The sequence below is a fragment of the Gossypium hirsutum genome, chromosome A08 (assembly GCF_007990345.1).
Source record: "Gossypium hirsutum isolate 1008001.06 chromosome A08, Gossypium_hirsutum_v2.1, whole genome shotgun sequence".
NCBI lineage: Eukaryota > Viridiplantae > Streptophyta > Magnoliopsida > Malvales > Malvaceae > Gossypium > Gossypium hirsutum.
The window spans coordinates 5,908,641-5,929,625 of NC_053431.1; the positions used below are offsets into that span (position 1 = coordinate 5,908,641).

Here is a 20,985-nt window from a genome sequence, read left to right on the forward strand (position 1 = left end):
AAAAATTGATCCAATGTCAAATTACTTGAAGGAATTCACACAAAAAACTAGATTTTGAACAACAAAACATTTAGAAATGATAAAATTATAGTAGAAAGATTAATATATAAAATAATACATAAATCAGGGACCATTAATGGGAATTTACCTTTTTGTTTTTAAATGTCCGAACCACTGTTCCGAAAATGTTTACCAATTTTTGCAGGTGCGCTTTATTTGGCGGGTACGAAATAAATAATAAATAATATATAGATAAAATAATCAAACAAGGCTAAAATTAAAAAAAGAAAAACTTCGAAAATCAAACCGTACGGTATTTTTGAGAGAGCGAAAGAAACAAAGCTCCCACATAGTGAAAAGGAATCTCTTTTCTATCTTCTTCTTCTTCTTCTTAGCAAATTTCAGCTCTCGATTGAGCTCTTTTCGATCTTTCTAGAACATTCCATTTATCTCCGTGGAACCTTCCATTTTCTTTTTTTGTTTGATTTTTTTTTCCGGCGAAGTCGGTAAGGTTATTATTGTTCTACGGACCCCCCTCGCCCCCACCCACACAATCAAATCCCGTTTCGATGGAGTTGTACGGTCGTAACCCGACTCGTAATGGGTCTCAATCCGGTTATCAACCCGAATGGAGCCCCGCTGGGCCCGAAACTGGACTGGAAGGTATTTTTTTTCGTTCATTTCAATGTGTATGGATTTTTTCTTTTCCTTTTTCTACTCGCATTGTGACGACGTTTCTCTGGTAAACCTTGTTTTAGGGTTTTTTTATTAATAATGCGGAGAGCGAATTAGGGTTTTATTCGTGTTTCTTTGTTGTGGTACAGAATCGATGTGGCAATTGTCGGTGAGGGGCGTCGAATCGTACCCGGAACGGCTCGGGGTGACTGATTGCGTTTACTACATGCGAACGGGGTTTTGTGGTTACGGTAATAGCTGCCGTTACAATCATCCCCGCAACCGTGCCGCGGTAAAATTTTCAATCATTAGTTTATTTAGTTTTGTATGCAATGTTTGGTTCAGCATTGAAATGTTATTGATTAATTTGTCTGAGAATTTTACTGTGTAACTGAGTGAACTTAGTATTAAGAACAATGGAAGTGAACAATGCGGTTTAATCATGGTACATTTTGATAATAATAGTGCATAACTGAAGCAACCTTCCCTGCTATGATCTATGTATACCGCAATATCGAAAGAAAACTCTTATATGGTAGTTATTATTGTCATGCCCAAATTGGTTGTAATCTTTTGTTGAGGAAACCTGTAAAATTAAAATGGTCGGCGTGTGCTTGGTGCTCTGGCATGTACTATGGAGCTCAAATCGGTCATTACTCCATAATTTGAGGGAGCATCTACATAAAAGAAGAGGAAAATGTAGAGAGTCACCCTTGCTTGCCTTTATGGAGGCTATCACCTTATACAGAAGGCATATAAGTAGCAGGTAGTTACTAAAATATCCTTAAGTCCTTATGGGTATAACAATCATTACTGATTATGTTTTCCTGATAATTTCATTCATATAATATATATTTGTTGCTTATCATGTGAAGGGGCTTTTATGCAAATGCCTTTTTTAATGCATTGTTTCCCTTTAAATAGAAACAGGAAACTACAATTTAGAAGTTATGCTTGACATCCTCTGTTCCGAGTTTAAATGATTCGAGTGACTTGCAACTTAAGTCTGTTTCTTTACCGACTTCCCTAACACTGGTCATTCTGTTGGCTCATGTCTTACACTCTATTTCATACCAAACTATCAGATGCCAAGCAAGTTGGTAGATGTTATTTCAGTATATTTTGAGCAAAAGATTTCTTTTTTTATTATGTGGTAAGAGAATCAAGTGAAGTATACCTTGGAATTGTTTTTCTTGGACCTACCTCAAATTAACAGTTGAAACTCAGGTGTTCTTTATTTATTGCAAAGGAAATAGAATAACATGATTCAAATAAGTTATTTGCTACCTTCATTTATAGTTAAAAATGAATTGAGGATAGTCCTTGATAGAATTGGACTATGTAAGAGAATTTACTTCGGTCATCTGGCCTGTTGTTTTAAACTGAGGCAGGAATTATCTCGTTTTCAGCTTTAAGTTTTTTTCAAGAGTTGAATCCCTTATTTTTATTTGGTTCTGATGCCATTTAGGTTGAGGCTGCAGTAAGAGCAACAGGGGAGTACCCTGAACGACCAGGGGAACCTGTATGTCAGGTAGAAGAGTAAATTAGTTTTTGAAAAATGCAAAATTGTTTTTCTGTGAGTCAACTCTGCTAATTAAAGCTGCAAAGACCTCTCTTTTTAACTTGTTTCTTTTCCTTTTTCTCTTTTTGCACGTGCAGTTTTATTTAAAAACCGGAACCTGTAAATTTGGTGCATCCTGTAAGTTCCATCATCCAAAAGATGGAGGTGGATCCTTTAGCCATGTTTCATTGAACATGCATGGATACCCATTACGACCGGTTTGTATAGTCTCTTTTCTTGCTTTTTCCTCAGTTCTTATTCATATGTTTTTAGGATTCTTAAAACAACTAGGCATCAATTTGATGCACGTCCATTATCAGGGTGAGAAAGAATGCTCCTACTATTTGAAAACGGGGCAGTGCAAATTTGGTATTACTTGTAAATTCCATCATCCTCAACCATCTGGAACATCAATGTCAGCATCTGCACCTCAATTTTATCAGCCGGTGCAGTATGGGGGGGCATCTACCAATGTGAGAGTGGCAAGGCCTCCACCTTTACCTGGTTCATACGTTCAAGGGGGAGCTTATGGTCCTGTACTGTTTTCCCCAGGAGTGGTTCCTATTCCGGGTTGGAGTCACTACTTGGTAGGGTGATCAGCAAGTTGCATTAAAAGATATATCAAGACTATATGCGATTCCTGAATCTTTTTTGGCTTACTTGGTGCAGGCACCTGTAAGCCCAGTGCTCTCTCCTGGTGCACAACCTGCTGCTGGAGCAACTTCTCTCTATGGACTAACGCACCTATCTTCTTCAACACCTTCACTTGCAGGTCCTTATTCCTCATTGCCCTCTTCTACTGGCCTTTCAAGGAGTAACCAGAAGGAACATACATTTCCAGAGAGACCCGGTGAACCTGAATGCCAATACTATTTGAGGACTGGGGACTGTAAATTTGGATCATCTTGTAGGTATCATCATCCTAGAGACAGGGTTGTGCCACAAACAAATTGCGTCCTCAGCCCAATGGGACTTCCTTTACGTCCAGTATGAACATTCTCATTACTTCTTATTATATTGTTTTCTTCTGTTATGATAATTACTCTCATTTAGAGCGGGCATTTAAGAGATCATGACTTAAAGATCTTGCATCATAAATTGGGTTTGGTTAGGCTAATATGTTTTAAGTACCTGTATTATCTTTGATTGTCCTGTTAGTCCAAACTTCCCTATTATCTGCTATGCAGTTAGAAGTTTTTGTTCCTTGGGGAGGAAATAAAGAGACGGCCCTTCAGCCCTAGCCCCTCTTAATTAATTTTACAATTTTCTTTAAGAGAACTTCTACCCCAGTAAAATATAGACTAGGTGTGCTTCATTTAGTGCAGGATTGAGAGGCTTCAGTAATGGTCATCTTTAATGGATTTGAGATTTCTTCATGCACTATCGACTGCTTTATTTCTTACATCCTGCCAAGAATCTATTGTTGAAGGTTTATGCTGGCCTCAAAACTTAGGAATCGAACTATTTCTTTCTAGATGGTTTAGGTTGGTCAAAGCTTCATAATGAATATCGCGTTCAGAGCAGTTTAGTAGAAGAAATGACTATTATTTACAATTGTTGGTAAGTTTGATGATTGATGATATTAGATTTGGTCTTTAGAGATGGTGTATGATGGAGCATTTTTGTCAGGGCTTCTCAAGGCTATGTTACTTTGACTATTCATTTTCCTTGAAGTGTGGTGTCCAACACTCTTTTGCTACACATAGTTGGAAATTGTATAGGGATAAAATCCTCCAAATATATTGGAAAAATATTGAGCATATCCATGTTAGACGCATAGCCATATCTGACACTCATCCCAGAGTCTGAGTAATATAGTCTCAGGGTTTCTAATATTCTTGTTGTCAGAAGAGATGATTAGGAAGATTCCACCAATTTATGGTGGAGATTAGTATGTTTTTTTGTTTCAATTGGAGAAGCTAGGCAACTTAACTCCATCAAGGTTCCCTATGTTTTAAACTACACATAGTTAAGGTTTTATTACTGTTATTTTTAATTTCACTCATGTTTTTGGCTAGATAGACTTGCGGTTGAGTTAATAGCTGCCTTTAGCTTTACATACTAAGGTTCTTAATCCAATGCTTCCTAATCAAGTGCTGCCTTTGATTGGGCACCCTCACAGCCACTCTCTTCAACTTGGCCTGATGAGACAAAATTATGCTATGTGAGGGTGTGATTAAATGGTTTTTACCCACTTTTTCATTTACATTTCTCGTAATGTGAGTCTTGATTAGCTAGGGCTGATCAAGTATGGACTATGGAGTGAATAGTAATTCATCAACTTGTAATTTATAGTTTTAGTAACATATGCTTCGGTCATTCACTTTTGCAGGTGATGTTTGTTATCTAGTCCTGAAAGAAGTTTTATGTTTATAGCTCTTCTTGAGTTATGCTATTAAGCAATTCTAGCATGATTATATACTTATTGAGTCAAATTGTAGCGTTTTAATGGATGTAAAGCAATAACAATGCTATTCTGCATTAACATTTGCTAGTTCTGGTTATAGCTATTGCATCCCTTGAATTTCAGATCGATCAAGACTTTAGTGATCATATATCTTGTAATTCTATTATAATAGCAATTATGTACTATCTTGTGCTTTAGTAACTCTACTCTGTAATACTGGGAATGATGTTTTTGACACATTACATTTTGCTTCTTAAATTGCATACAGGATTTTGTCCCTTGCAACTTTTCTCATTTTTTTAGAAAATATTTTAATTTGATTTTTTTTTATTTCCTGTAAACAGGGGGTGCAGCCTTGTGCTTTCTACTTGCAGAATGGGCACTGCAAGTTTGGGTCCACATGCAAATTTGATCATCCGGTGGGAACAATGAGATTTAGTCCATAGCAGCGTTTCTCATTGATACACCAGTTGCTCCGTGTTCTACTGGGTCTTTACTGGCTACATTGGCCTATCCTGTTCCCCTTTCAGATTTTCAGCTTTCAAGCACGAGACAGGATTGTGAGGTTTGTCACTCAAATCGATGCAAAATGCTAGAGCCATTTTTCATTTTCTTGCCGATGTGATTTCACCATCCTTGATATATTTTCTGTTGATAGAGATCTCAGTATATTATAGTCAATTGTGCAAAGTTATATTTCTCAGAAGCAAGGGTTGTCAACAAATCTGCCTTACCACACAATCGGACCACTATTTTATGCCTCTCTTGTCTTTATTTACTGTCAAATATAATCTGGAATAAGCTTTTGTAGCAAACAGTGTATGAACTCCTATCTACCGCTCTCTTCCAAATAAATCGAAGCAGAGAGCCGTTATATCAGGTTAGCCTCTGACTGTACTTTCAACTTGATGTTTTATATGCTTTGTTCATTTGCAATGAGGAATTGAAGAATGATTTCCACTTCCCTGTATGTCTTAAATCTTCTCCATGCCTTTTTATCACTTGATTTTACAGATTTCCCTGCTGCTTATTTCTGTTTAGGCAGAATTAGCAATTTATGCATTTGTGCCGTGTGTCGTCCTCGTGTCACTTTCCTGTCACAATCGAGTTTTTGGTATTATATGTTTTATATAAATTTTGACACGTTAATAAAGCATTTTTTCTGTGTTTTTTCGACTCTTAGTTTCTTTTTTTTTTTGCATTGCTCATGTCCAGCATTCATATCAGATGCTCATGTCTAACGATGGTATCTGATGTATATCCGGACATAATTATGGGGCATGATTCTTAAAGGACCTTTCAAAATAATGGGAAAATTTGCAAAGAAATGAGCACACCTTTGTTGGATACATGTATGTATCCTTGCATGCTAAGGAGATGATACTAAACGGCAAAGATTCTTTTTGGCATTGTACTTGTTTAGTTGGTGACCCAATTTTTTGGGCTTTTTTTTATGGTCACCCAAATAAAAATACTTGCAATTTGATCTAATGAGTCATTAGAGAAATTTTCATTTTAATCACCTAACTGTTAAATTTATAATTGTTAATTATATAATTGAGGCTGACTGTGCACGACATCATTTTTGGCAAATTTTTTTATCTCATGTTACTGTACATCTTCTTTCTCACTTTTTTTTATGAAAATAACTCAAATAATTTAATTAAGTATTAAAATGACCCTTTTTTAATTAAACACGAAAATGATATTAAATTTACAGTAAAAGTTGGTGGAGTCAAATTATATGGTGTCACTAATTTGTCATGTCAGTAAAGAGCATAAAAAATTAATTTTTTAATGGAGTTATAGAAATATTGTAATTTTTGAAAAAAGGGGACTTAAAAACAATTTTTTATTTTTTGGTGGAGCCAAAGACTTGAGACGCTTCTGATTTTTTATTACTTTTTTTAACTTGTCTTTTTTTTTTAAGTTTTATACTTTTTCTTATTTTATTTTTTTGTTATTAATTTAAAAAAATTTGAAATGTATATTTGAAATGTTTTATAATATATATTTTTTAAAGTTTTAAATATTATTTTTAAATTATTTTTTTAAATTTTAAATGTATATTTTTGAAATTATTTCTTATAAATTTTAAAAATATATATTTGAAATCATTTTTTAAAATATTAAATATTATTTTTAAATACTGAATATATTTTTAATAATATTTAAACATTTAAAATTTTATAAATTTTTTTAAAAAGGTTTAAATATCTTTAAAAATAATTAAAAAATTATAATTTAAAAAATTCTGAAAAAATGAGGTATTTTATAAATAATTTTCTAATTTTTAGTGGAACTAATTTAAATGGCGCCACAGAATCTATGCTGATACCTTGCTTTTGATTTTCTTTAATTTGTTTTTTTTTACTTTTTTTTAACTTTTGTCTTTTTCTTTAATTTTTTTAAAGTTTTATATTTTTTCTTATTCTATTTTGTTTATTTATTATTATTAATTTAAAAAAAATTAAAATTATATTTGAAATGTTTTATAATATATATATTTTAAAATTTTAAATATTATTTTTTAAAAATTAAATATAGTTTTTAATAATATGAAATATTTAAACATTTAAAAGATATGATCTTTCAAATTTATTATTTGTTTTTATTTTTTAATAATATAAAACATTTAAAATTTTTAATAAAAAATTAAAAATGGTTAAATATATTAAAAAATAATTAAATAATAATAATTTAAAAAATTCTATGTAAAAATTGATATTTTTAAAGATATTTAAACCTTTTTAATTTTTTATAAAAATTTTATTTAAAAATTTTAATGTTTAAATATTATTAAAAAATATATTTAATATTTAAAAAATAATATTTAAAATTTAGAAAAATTAATTTCAAAAATACATTTTTAAAATTTATAATAAATAATTTAAAAATATATATTTAAAATTTTAAAAAATAATTTTAAAATAATATTTAAAATTTTAAAAAATAATATTTAAAATTTTAAAAAATATATATTATAAAACATTTCAAATATACATTTCAAATTTTTTTAAAATTAATAACAAAAAATAAATAAATAAAATAAAATAAGAAAAAATATAAAACTTAAAAAAAGAAAAAAGTTAAAGAAAAAGACAAAAGTAGAAAAATCAGAAGCAGCGTGTCAGGTCTGGTGGTGCCATTTAAATTAGTTCCACCAGAAAATAAAAATTATTTTGAAGTCCCCTATTTTTCTAGAAATTATAGTATTTTCCTTGTATTTATACAAGTGGCGCCATTTTACATGGTTACACTAAAAAATTAATTTTTTATGCTCCCTATTGACGTGGCAAGTTGGTGGCGTAATATAATTTGGCTCCACCAACTTTTAGTGTAGATTTAGGGTCATTTTCATGTTTAATTAAAAAAGTGAGTCATTTTGATACTTAATTAAATTATTTGGGTTATTTTGATAAAAAAGCCTCTTTCCCTTCACACCACACTACCCGTACTTTCACCCTTCTTATTTTTCCTTTGCTTTTAAGTTTCCAACTTGTTCCAATAAATAAAGAGAAAAAAAATTCCAATTTCTAAGGATTGTAGTAAGATATGGAAATTAAATAAAAAACCCAGTATTAAAAAAAAGACAACCCAAATCAACAACAATACTAAATGAACATTCTTTATCCAAAAAACCAAGACTTAACTTTAATTGCTAAAAAAGAGCTCAGCTGTTGTTTATCCATTAATATGAAGAAAACCAACAATTGATCTAAAATCAAACTATATGTTAAAAAAAAATTAAACAGATCTAAGAAAATTCAGATCAAAACCACCAAAAACCTTTTTCTTCCCATTGGATATATGGAAAAAAAAATGATATTATAACTGAACTTCAAAAGAGAGGATCAAGGTCAACAATGGCAACACAGGGATGTAGCGTAAACTCAAAAACTAAAACAACCCCATCAAGAGATAAAACAACACTCTTACTTTTAGCCTAGAGTATGTGTATGTACATATATACACAGTATTCAAATTATGAATCTGGCCATCTATTTTAGACAAAAGACAAAAGTCAAATATAAAATAACAGTTAGTTAGATCATGAAAATTTTAATACAAAAATAAAATATTAGTTAGCTTTCTGTTGAAAGCAGGTTTTCATACGTGAATAGTGGCGACTACTTTAAAACAAAAAGGGAGATTCTTGCCTGTTTATTCTTTTTTTTCAGTTTCTTCTCTTCGATTTTGTAATGAATTTCTCGATAAAAATGTGACATTCCAATGCTCCAAACTCTGTACCATCGATCACCTTCCTCTTCCTGTCAGCTTTGGTATCCTCCTCTTCTTTGGTAGCATCACTTAAAAGCTTGTAACAATGAGGCTTTTAGGTGCTTAGAACTGGGCAGTCTCTGAATTTTGACACAACATAACATGAACCATAAAAGATAGATTTAAAAAAAAAATAGATGGTGCGGTGGCTGGAAGCAAAGTGCAAAGAAAGAAGAAGAATGTCAGCGGGAAGGGTGGTGTGGAGGGGAAGAAGATGATGAAGAGTGGAAGAGGAGATAAAAAATTGGTCAAAAATGATGTGGCGTGTATAGTTTGCTGCCTTTAGGGATTTAACGTTTGAGTGACAAATGAAAAAATTTTCTAACAACAATGATCAACTTGCAAGTATTTTTATTTGAATAACTAAAATGAAAGCGCTAAAAAAGTTGGTGATCAACTAAGTAGTTTATCTTATCAACTAAGTAGTTTATCTTACTTTTTATTTGTTATAAATGTTCTTGAATGACATATAAATTTTGTAACAACCCCAAACCCAACTTAGGCGTTCAGACCAAGTCCAAAGAGTTATATTGACATTAGAGAAATCCATTTTTATAACACAAATAAAGAAACCATTCGACAAATTATAAAAGTTATAAAGGTCAGCCAATAATCCAATAACCTTAAAGTCATATTACTAGAGAATGCTGAAATTACTAATAATAATAATAATAAAGGGTGATAAAGGAAGTTGACCGAGCTCCCGCCATGCCGACCCGATCAAGATTGTGCATTACCTAAAATTTAGTCAATAACAAAATGAGTTGAAAACTCAGCATATAATCATAATAGGTTCATCTAAAAGCATAATCACATAGTAAATTATTGAATCTCATATGTCAATCAGAAATAAAGAATAGTTAGTGCAGATTTAAAGTATTAGTTATGCATTAGAACGATTCCAGTTCATATACGGTACAAATCAGGAACAGATGCAATTATTCCTACCCCTACAACTACATACCATCTTCGATAGTACAAACACACCATTAAAGGCATTTAATACCCATCCAACCTTACACACCGGAAGTGTCAATCTGACACGTTCAGTGAGGTGCAAATTAGCTGCCAGATCGAAATATGATAAAATGCCAAATTCACATAAAATCGTGGCTTTGGCTATTGAATCAGAACAGATCACTTCCTCCTTTACAAAATTCCCATCCCATACAGTGCAGATTACAGATATCAAGAACATATGCTCAGTTATTCAGACTCAATTCATAATTAAGTGATATTTATCAATATCATCGACAGTCTTCATAATACGTATACATTTATATAACCAACACCTCAGTCTCAAAACATCAAATAGCACTCATACAATCTAATTAGATCATAAATACATTGTGGAAGGCCAATGTTCGTGTTAGACGACGCTTACGACCTCAGAGACAAGTTTTAGAGTTTTTCCCACAAACCACAAGGCTTGACACACGCCCGTGTGCCCACTCGTGTGTCTCACACGGCTCGGCATACGCTCGTGTCATCTGCTCGTGTGGTCCTAAGTCGTAAATAATGAGTTACATGGCCTGGACACACGCCTGTGTCCCTAACTCATGTGTTCCTTATGTTGTACTTAGTGAGTAACAGGGCCTTGACACACGCCCATGTCTTTGGCCCGTGTGAACTTTGTACTAATATAACCACACACGGCCTGGACACATACCTTTGTGGCTCGTATTTGGTGAACAGTATGTTACATGACCTAACACACGGCCGTGTGGCATTGATAGTCATATTTTTTGGCATTCAAAATTTATAAAAACTTAGGTTTTTGGTACGCACTTGAAGTGATTTCTAAGTAGGAACAAGTTATAGGATCCTCGAAGCCTAAAACGATCATCCAATAACTCAATCAACTAAATTTATCGACAATGATGCACAATTATGCGCAGAACACTTATGTCAAAAGTTTCGACACAAAACCTTCAACGAATTCAACACTTACTAAAAGACCAACAACAATTACTCGAATTGACTTGCCGAGATTCGTTACTTCTAACACCTACTCCTAAAATAAGGAAACCAAAATCATTTAACTAAGAGAATTTATCTATTAGCGCAAAACTATCTCAACGACACGAAACCGTCGTTTCTTAGAACTTTTGACAGAATTACACAATTAACTTTCAGTTGATATCACAGAAACGTACTTACCCAACCCAAACATCAGATCAGAAGAAGTCCAACAATCGATAACAGAAATGTCCAAGAGATATTGTAGCGACGTAAAAATTTTGCTTGGTCTCTAATTGAGGTGACTTATTGGAAATTTGAAAACCGACTTTCGGTTTTTATTAAAAAATGGAGTAGCCACCAATCTTTTTTCTAGGTGTGATGGGACACCTAATAAATTTATTTTTTATACAAAAAGAAGGCCGAGTTTAGGTCTACGTCAAAAGCCAGAGAAGAAATAGGGTTCGGGAGTCGGTTACGCACGAGGAAGGTATTAGCACCCTCGCGACGCCCAAAATTGGTATATTGTAAAACATGCATTGTCTTGATTCTAAAAAATACGAGTTCAATTTAAATTTTAATCGTGATCCGGCCAAAACACGAGAATTTTTTATAATTTCGATCTCTTTTGAGAAGGACGTTCCCTTTTTTACACGAGCCGATGATATTCACCCAACATAGCGATAAAATCAACGACTTAATGTTAAATCGGCACGTTACCTTATTTATTGAAATTAATTTAAAGACATGAATGAAAATATTTCTAGATAAAACAAATAAAAGTAAAAGAAAACTAAAATTGATGTTGCACTATGGCATGAACTACTAATGCTAAACTCGGAACAGACAAATATTAATAAAAAGTTAAGAATATACGAAACAGATAATATATAGAACATTAACAATATACATGCAATAGTAATAGTATAAAACTATAATAATGCATATGGTATTAAACATGATAGTAATAGCATTAAACACGAAATAAAATCATGAATATATATAAACATATAATAATAAATGAAGTGACGTAAACATAATATTAAAAATACTAATAGTGCTATATATATATAAATTAAAGTATGTGTAATGATAAGAGTGAAAGGTGTATACATAGTAATACTAAAATACATACGTAATATATACCTACATAATATATAAAATGAACATATACAAGATACATTATAAATACTAATAACATAAAAAATATATACATTAATAATACTACACAAATATATACATATATTTTAAAATAAATACATAATAATATTAGAATAAAATAATAAGTGTAATAATAAATATAAGGATATATGAAAATAATACTATTTATAAAAATATATATACGTATAATAAAATACATATACTAATATTAATAATAAATATAATAGGAATAAAAATAAATAAAATAATAGTAAATATATGATGTGGTATTAAAAAGATATATATATATATGTAATAGTATTCAAGAAGATATGAAAAATAAAAATATACAAATAATATGGTATTAGAGGTATATACATAACATATATAAAAATGCAATATTTAAAGATACATACACACAATATATATAAAAATGTTAAAATATTTACATAGTATATACATATTAAAAATAATGCTAAAAGACAACTCTTAATATTACTACATAACTACATACATATATATTAAAGATATATACACAAAATAGAACACATACTAACATTGATAAGAACATATACAAGAAATAGTATAAAACGTATAACTAATAATACTAAAGATATATACATAACATATATAAAAACATATACGATACACATATATATTAGAAACGACAATAATGTTAAAAAAACTATTAATAGTATTACATGAATATACATAGATATATGTATATTAAAGATATATGCATACATAATTAACATATACTATTATTAATAATAATAAGAATAATATAAATAATAGTAAATATAATAATATTAAGTAACATTAAAAATAATTAATTTAATAATAAAGATATGAAAATAACCTGAAAGGACTAAAATTGGATGAAGGACAGAATTCTGGGGCGAATTTGAAATAAAGAGAAAGAGAACGGGACCAAATTAAACGCGCAAAAAATAGGGGAGGGACCAAAAGCACAATAAACCCATTTGCCCCAAAACGCGCAGTATTATGGGGACTAAATCAAAAATCGAAGTAAACTATTGGGCCAAATTGAAAATAACAACAAATTTGATTGTAAAATCATAAATTGCGGAAGGGTCAAGAGCGCAATTAGCCCTTATGCTATAAAAACACGCGGATCCTAGCGGGTCGGGTCGAGTCGGTCCGACCCGGGGCCAAAACGACGTCGTTTTCTTTTAAACGGGGGGGGACCAAAACGCACCGTTTTGGTCCTTATAAAAGACAAATTTTTTTTAAAAAAAATCATTTGAACGGGGGAAAGAAAAAAAAGAGGGAGAGGGGGAGGGAAGAGATTTTCGGCCATTGGCTGGTCATCGGTCTGATCGCCGGACCGTCGCCGGCGCTGGTGCTGGCCACTGTGCGTGGTGGCAGGAAAATGTAATTTTTCTTTTTATTTTTTTAATTATTTGTTTTATATTTTTTTATGTTTTAATATATATATGTGGAAAAATGAAACCAAAACAGAATTTAAAATGAAAAAAAAATAATCACCTTAGGCTTTTCACACTTTTGATTCTTCGATCTTTGGTATTCGGTTTGCTTAGATGCTATTCTTGTATTTAAACTGATTGAATTGCTATTTTTACTCTGAAATCGAATGTTTTTTCTTATTTTTGTGTTTGAACTGCCAAACCCAAAACATAATTTAGATTTTCCTTTTTATAGCCTTTTACAATGCCCTTAATCTTATTGTTGCGTGTTTATTTGACTTTGCAAGTAGGTTGATGGCCGGTGGAGGTGACCATGGGGCAGATGGCGCCAGGGGATGGTGTTGCAGCAGGTAGGTGGTGGCAGAGGCAAGTGGGGGGAGGCAAGTGGGGAGCTAGGGTTTCTGGATTGGGCTTGGTTGTTGGGCTAGGTTGATTTAGGTTAGTATTGGGCTGAGGGCGTAAAATGGGTCTGTTAGGTAGGTTTGGGTAGTTTTTGATTTAGTTTGGGTTTTGATGTAATGGGTTTAGTTATTGTAATTGGGTAGTGGGTCTGGTTGTAACTGGGTTTTGGGTTATTTGTATTCAGGCCCGGGCAATTTGGGCTTCTACAGCTGCCCATCTTTGCTCATTGTCGTGCAACGGGAATAGAGCAAAGACTCTCAAAGAAGACAAAACTTGCCCGGTCCTGCTGGGTCTTGACTTGCTTTGGAGCTCCTCTTTTCCAAATAGTCTCGTTCTAATCCACCATATATTGTAGCTTCAATCTATTCAAATGTAACTTCAAGGATATGAGATTTGTGGCTTCGATCTGCTTCACTGTAACTTCAGCAAGATAAGATCTACAGCTTCAATCTGCTCTTCTATCGCTTTAGTGAGATAAGGTTTTGGGTCTTCTCTTCTGCCACTTCAGAAAGGCAAGATCTGATATCCTCGATCAGCTCCACTGCAACTTCAGATATACAAAATCTGGTGTTTCCAATCAGCTCCAATCTTTATTCTTTACTCGGCACGTGATCCTGATCTCAACTCATTTCTCGCAATATGAATTGACTCTTTAAAAACAGACATTAAAAACAGAAATTGAAAATAGCTCAGCGCGTGAGCCAATGCTCAACTCACCCTTCGCAATATGAGTTGTTTTTGAAACTTAATCTAAAAAGTAGATTTTGAAAATACCTCGCCATGTGACCCGATGCTCAACTCACTTCTCACAATATGAGTTGATTTTTTTTTGAAAAAAAAGAAACTGAAATACCTCAGTATGTGAGCTGGGGCTCAACTCACCTCTCGTAATATGAGTTGATTTTTTTGAAAAGCAGAAATTGAAAAGAAGAAATTGAAAATTCCTCAGCGTGCCATGAGGCTCAACTCATCTCTCGCAATATGAGTTAATTTTTGACAAACAGAAGTTGAAATTACCTCAGCGTGTCCTAAGGCTCAACTCACCTCTCGCAATATGAGTTGATTTTTTTTGAAAGATAGAAATTGAAAATACCTCAACGTGTCTTGAGGCTCAACTCACCTCTAGCAATATGAATTGATTTTTGAAAAACATAAATTGAAAAACAGAATTTGAAAATACCTCAGCGTGTCCTGAGGCTCAACTCACCTCTCGCAATATGAGTTGATTTTTGACAAATAGAAATTGAAAATACCTCAGCGTGGCCTGATGCTCAACTCACCTCTCGCAATATGAGTTGATTTTTTTGAAAAACAGGAATTAAAAATACCACAGCGTGACCTGAGGCTCAACTCACCTCTCGCAATATGAGTAGATTGATTTTTTTTTGAGTGACAGAAATAGAAAATACCTCAATGTTTCTTGAGGCTCAACTCATTTCTTGCAATATGAGTTTAATTTTGAAAACAGAAATAAAAACATCAAAATACCAAAACCTGTCATCTGGTGGAACTCATGTGTCTTTTCCTTTGATTCAGTACAGCTATCATCACATCCTCTTGCTCTACTGGAGTATCTGTATATGTCATGCATGATGTTATCATGATATGCACATGTTTGTCTTAAATGCCTTTATGCCTACATGATTTTGCTATGCGCTTCAGGCATGTTTGTCGTATGTCCTTTTTCGTCACGATTTTTGTGATGATCTGTATTCATTATTTCGGCTATTGATTTTTTCTTTAGGCCCTGTACCAATCCTCAAGCTTCACGAGTAATCTATGTTTCTCAGATATCACTCTTTTGCCCCTAGTTGAACTTTGTCCTTGCTTTGAGGCTCTTGTACTTATCAAATTCTTATCCGGGTAATGCTTAACATTTCTTTTGTTTAGAGTATGTCATTTCACTGTTTATCATGTAAATGAGCCACATAATGAGATGCATGAAAATGGTCAGGTAGGGACAAAAGGATACCTCACATTTATTCATTTCAAATACAGCAAACAAAGAAAGTTAACCAATGATAGTGAAAAAGTGTCATAAAGAGAAAAGGGATTGCATTCAACGGGTACGAATGCTTTAGATATTCAACGCATGAACTCTTCCCCGTTCTTCAGTAAAGAATCTTTTCGAGCATGACTTCTTGCGTAGATGATTTCGAGCTGTTGAAAATGCTTCAAATACTGTAGTCTTGCTGTTTGACCCACTATTCAACCGCCTTGCTCTTTAAGCCCGGGTTTGCCTTATTAGAATGCCCTTTTGGGTTTTCATCCTAATCTTTTGTGTTAATCAAGACGCCTTTTTCGGGTTTTCACCTTGATATATATATTTTAGGCATAATATTTCTTCACAGTATTTGAATTCACTGGATTAGGTAACTCCTTCCCATCCATCTCAGTGAGAATCAAAGCTCCACCTGAGAATGCATTCTTTACGACATATGGTCCTTCCCAATTTGGTGCCCATTTTCTTCGAAAGTTTTTTTGTATTGGGAGAATCTTTCTCAGCATGAGTTCTCCTTCGTGGAATGCTCTTGGCTGTACTTTCTTGTCATGGGCCACGATCATTCTCTTCTGGTACATCTATCCGTGACAAATTGCCTTTAAACGTTTTTCTTCGATGAGGTTTAACTGGTCATATCGAGCTCGAATCCATTCTGCTTCCTCTAATTTCGACTCCATTAAGATTCGTAGAGTAGGGATCTCAACTTCGATAGGTAACACAGTTTCCATTCCATAGACCAGAGAGAAAAGAGTTGCTCCCATAGATGTCCGCACAGATGTGCGATATGCATACAAAGCAAATGGTAGCTTCTCGTGCTAGCCTTTATATGTCTCGATCATTTTCCCAATAATCTTCTTAATATTTTTGTTGGCCGCTTCAACAGCTCCGTTCATTTTCGGACGATAGGGTGAGGAGTTATGATGCTTTATTTGAAATTGCTCACACACTTCCTTCATCATCTTATTGTTCAGATTCAAGGCGTTATCTGAAATGATTCTTTCAGCCAAACCATATCGACAGATGATTTCCTTTTTTAAAAACCTGCAAACTGCAGTTTTCGTCACATTGGCAAACGAAGTGGCTTCTATCTATTTTGTGAAGTAATCAATAACCACAAAAATGAACCGGTGTCCATTAGAAGCTTTTGGGGAAATTGACCCTATAACATCCATGCCCCACATAGAAAAAGGCCACGGAGAAGTCATGACATGAAGGGGCGAAGGGGCTGCATGGATTTTATCGCCGTAAATTTGGCATTTGTGGCATTTTCTTGTAAAACTAATGTAGTCGCTTTCCATCGTCAACTAGTAGTAACCAAGTCTCATAATCTTCCTGGCCATAGTGAAACAATTGGCATGTGTCCCACAGGTTCCCTCATGGACATCTTCAAGTATTTTTTTGGCTTCAATAGCATCTACGCATCTCAAGAGCATTTGATCTTTTCCTCTTTTGTACAGAATGTCCCTATCAAGAACAAATTCTACTGCCATTCTTCTGATTGTTTTTTTATCGTTTTCATTTGCTTGTTCGGGATACTTTTGATTCTTGACATATTTTAAGATATCATGGAACCATGGCCGTCCATCTGGCTCTTTTTCAACACTGAAACAATGTGTAGGGACTTCATATATGCTCATTTGAAGAGGCATTATTTATATTTCTCTGTTTGCTTTAAACATTGAAGCCAAAGTAGCCAGGGCATCAGCCAATTGGTTTTCTTCTCGTAGGAAGTAATTAAAAGTTATTTATTTGAATTCTTTGATTAGTCCTGCTACTAGATTGTTGTATTTAGCTAGTTTCGAATCTCTCACTTCCCAATCCTCACGAATTTGGTATATCACCAACGCTGAGTCCCTGTACACCTCTAAGATTTCAACGTTTCATTCAATAGCTGCACGAAGTCCCATGATACAGGCCTCATATTCCGCTATGTTATTGGTATAGAAAAATTTAGCCTGGCAATGAATGGATAATGGTTCCCTTCTGGTGATACTAAGACTGCTCAAATCCTATGCCCCAATGTATTCGATGCACCATCAAAGCTCATCTTCCATGACTTCTCTTTTGATGACTCGCACTCTTTTTCTGTAATGCACATCAAATCTTCATCTAGGAAATTAAATCTCAATGGGTCGTATTCCTCCATTGTTCGAGTGGCTAAGAAATCAGCTATTACATTCCCTTTTATTGACTTTTGGCTCACATAGACGATGTCGTAGTCTGATAGTAGGATTTGCCATCGTGTCATTCTTCCTGAGAGTGCAGGTGATTCCATCATGTACTTTATTGGGTCCAGGTTTAAAATTAACCATGTTGTATGATACAACATATATTGTCTGAGCCTTTGAACTACCCAGACCAAAGCGCAACAGAATTTTTCAATTGATGAGTACTTTGCCTCATACTCTGTGAACTTTTTGCTGAGATAGTAAATCGCCTTTTCTCTTTTCCCTGACTCATCATGTTGCCCCAGTACGCAACCCATTGAATTTTCGAACATAGTCAGATACAATATTAAAGGTCTCTTAGAGTTGGCAGTACTAGCACCGGGGGACTAGAAAAATACTGTTTTACCTTGTCAAAAGCCACTCGGCACTTTTCGTTCCATTCTCCCGGATTATATTTTCGAATGAGTCAAAAAATTGGGTCACACTGGTTGGTAAGTTGAGCAATTAACCGAGCGATATAGTTCAACCTCCCTAAAAATCCTCTGACTTCTTTTTGCGTGCGCGGAGGTGATAGTTCTTGTATGGTTTTTATCTTATCTGGATCAATTTCAATGCCTCTTTCGCTGACTATGAAGCCTAGCAATTTTCTCGAGGTAGCCCCAAACGTACATTTGGCTGGATTAAGCTTCAGCTAGAATTTTTTCAGTCTTTCGAACAACTTCCTGAGGTTCCCAACATGCTCTCTTTCTCCCTTGGATTTTTCGATCATATCATCGATGTAGACTTCTATTTCTTTGTGCATCATGTCATGAAACAATATCACCATGGCCCTCTGATATGTTGCCCCAGCGTTATTTAATCTGAACGGCATTAACTCATAACAGAATGTTCCCCACATCGTTACGAAAGTAGTTTTTTCCATATCCTCAGGAGCCATTTTTATCTGATTATAACTCGAGAATCCATCCAAGAACGAAAACAATGAATGTTTGGCTGTATTATCTACCAACGTATCAATGTGTGGCAAAGGAAAATTATCTTTAGGACTTGCTCGATTCAAATTGCGATAATCCATACACATTCGTACTTTGCTATCTTTATTTGGTACTGGGACTATGTTAGCTACCCATTGTGGGTATTTGGAGACTTGTAGGAAACTAGCATTGAATTGTTTCTTGACTTCTTTTATCTTTAACAGTATTTCAAGTCTCATTCGTCTTAATTTCTGTTGAATGGGTTTGCATTCTGGTTTCAGTAGGAGTCTATGGACCACTATATCCTCATCCAATCCTGTCATGTCCTGATACGACCATGCAAATACATCTTTGTACTCATGAAGCAAAGCGATCAAATCATGTTTGGTGTTATCTGAAATGGAGGTTCCAATCTTCACTTTTTGCCTCTTTTCTCCATTTCCCAAGTTTACTATCTCAACAGATTCTTGATGAGGTAAAATCTGTTTATCTTCTTGTTCTACCATTCTTAGTAAGTCAGGAGATGAGACATAGTCTTCAACATTTTCCTCAGCTTCAAACTCTCCTAAACAAATAGCTTTCTCGAAATCGATTTCAAGATTTGTAACGGGTTTGTTCATATCGTTGATATCCGAGCACCTGAAAGTTGAATGGAAAAGAAAACTATAGAGGAGCATCAAAGTATTGGGACCAACAAACATAATGGCATGATGTGAGATATATATAATGACAAGCTGTGAGAAGAGGAAAAAGTATGAAGTTAATGAGAATGTAAAGACCATGACAAAATGTATCTTCATTAATGTTCATTTAAATGATGAAGAGCAAAACATAAGCTCTTACAAAAGAATCCCTACTATTACTTAGGGGCACACAAAAATAATAGTGTTAACATTGAGCATTACTCTGGAGAAGACTTAGAAACTACAAGGAGATCCACAGCAGTCTAATTGTTCAAAATAAATCCAGGAGGACAAGGGCGTATCATTGAAACATCTTTAATTGCGTCATTTCCTTTGTCAATGACATTTATATTGATATTCTGAAGACCCCTTTCAATTGATAATAGTGTACTTCGTGGATTATCCTGTCCGGGGTATATCATTCCTGCAGATGTAAATGTTTTTGACAAAAGAGGGTACGTTATGGGCTCTCATTCTAATTCTCGGCCCAAGGTTCTTGCGATCCTTCTTTCTTGATCTTTCTTCCATTATTTTCTTCTTTGATGTACATCTGGTTGGAACCCTAAACCGTATCGAGCTTTGTGATGTACTGGCTTTAAAGCCCTGACTATTCCTTGCAGGTACCTTCCCAAACTTTTCCTTGCTCGGGTTCCTCTTCCCACAGTTATCTTGATTCCCATCCTGGTATTTCTCGATAGTTTTGGCACGGGAATTCTGTTTCTCTCAGCGACGAATATGGCATTGACAAATTCAAGGGATCGGAAGGAACATTCTATAGCATCTTTACTCACTTTAATGTATGGTGCGTCAGTAGAAATAGATGCTACAATGTCTTCTTCTTCCTCGACAGTAACCAAACAGCCATCCATGATAAATTTTACCTTTTGATGGAGGGATGATGGGACCGCTCCAGCGGAATGGATCCAGGGTCTTCCCAAAAGGCAGTTATATGAGGGTGTAATGTCCATGACTTGGAACTCGACATCATAGATGTAGGGACCCACTTCTAGAGGGATCTCAATCTTCCCCATGACTTCACGTCTTGTCCCATTGAATGCCCTTACTGTGGAATGACAGGGCCTTAAATAGGACAGATCTATCAGAATTCTAGAAAGCGTGGCTAAGGGCATGACGTTGAGTGCCGACCCATTATCGATGAGCATGTTCGGTATTATGTAACCCTTGCAGCGGGTTGTGATATGCAATACTTTCACAGAGCCTCTACCATTAACTGGTATTTCATCTTCACTAAAAGAAATGAAATTGTCCGCGTTCAAATTATTCA

At 34.1% G+C, this 20,985-nt stretch overlaps 1 pseudogene; it reads left to right on the plus strand.

The window, feature by feature from the left end:
* The first annotated feature begins 267 nt into the window (after positions 1-267).
* LOC107949830 (zinc finger CCCH domain-containing protein 32-like) lies at positions 268-5,607 on the plus strand (annotated as a pseudogene).
* Positions 5,608-20,985: the final 15,378 nt, after the last annotated feature.